The sequence below is a fragment of the Cariama cristata genome, unplaced genomic scaffold (assembly GCF_000690535.1).
Source record: "Cariama cristata isolate BGI_N322 unplaced genomic scaffold, ASM69053v1 scaffold25806, whole genome shotgun sequence".
NCBI classification, from domain to species: Eukaryota; Metazoa; Chordata; class Aves; order Cariamiformes; family Cariamidae; genus Cariama; species Cariama cristata.
This window is the reverse complement of record NW_009624178.1, coordinates 656-1383: the sequence shown is the minus strand read 5'-3', so window position 1 is coordinate 1383 and position 728 is coordinate 656. Positions and strand designations below refer to the sequence as shown.

The 728-nt window shown below is 65.4% G+C and overlaps 1 protein-coding gene across 1 annotated transcript in view; it reads right to left on the bottom strand.

The window, feature by feature from the left end:
• The window catches only part of LOC104163928 (alpha/beta hydrolase domain-containing protein 17A), a gene marked incomplete at its 5' end in the record, with an annotated part of 4575 nt that overhangs the window by 3195 nt on the left and 652 nt on the right, over positions 1-728 (bottom strand). The gene's annotated exons all lie outside the window — the stretch shown is intronic.

The window sequence follows — 728 nt, the reverse complement described above, 5'->3', positions numbered from 1 at the left end:
GTGAGCTGTGGGGAGGGCAGACAGCAAGTGAGATCTGATGCCCCAGGGGGTCTGGGAGGGCTGGATCCCCCTCCAGCCTGGCCCCTTCCCTCCAGCCCCACAGCCTGGGCTAAATGGTTGCTTCAGAGCCATCCCACCGCCGGTTTCCTCTCCCTGGGGACCTGCGCCGCACGCAGGGACAGAGTGGACGTCCCTGCCGGGTAGCCTGCCGAGATCTCCTGTAACGCAGCTCTCCAATCCCCGTGACAGCCAACCCCACCTCGCCCCAAGCCCACCCTGCGGCTTCGAAGCCCTTGGCAAGCTGAGGGCAGATCCGGGCTGCGTTTCCCGGCACAGAGGTCTCTGCAGGTGCCGCTCCTCGGACGGCACGTTGCTCCCGGGAGGATACCGGTGTGTGGGGTCAGCCGGGGTGCTGCAGGCTTTGGGTCCCAAGCTGTGCCACCGGCTCAGGGAGCAGCTCCCAAGTCCTCATCCCCTAGTGCCCAGCCACCGGCACCTGGGAGGGGGTCTCCGTCCCACACCCTGGGCTGCCCCTCTCCAGCTTCCCAGTTTACAGACCCCTGGGGGTCACCAGTAGCTTGGCTGTGCCTTAACCCCTCCTGGCTTTCACTCCTATCGCTCTTCTCCTTCAGGAATCAAATGTGCCTGTGAATTACACTAGACGTGCAGGCTCGGTTCGCCGCAGGCATCTCCTGGCCGGCCCAGGCTCTTGCCCATCCACGTGGGGC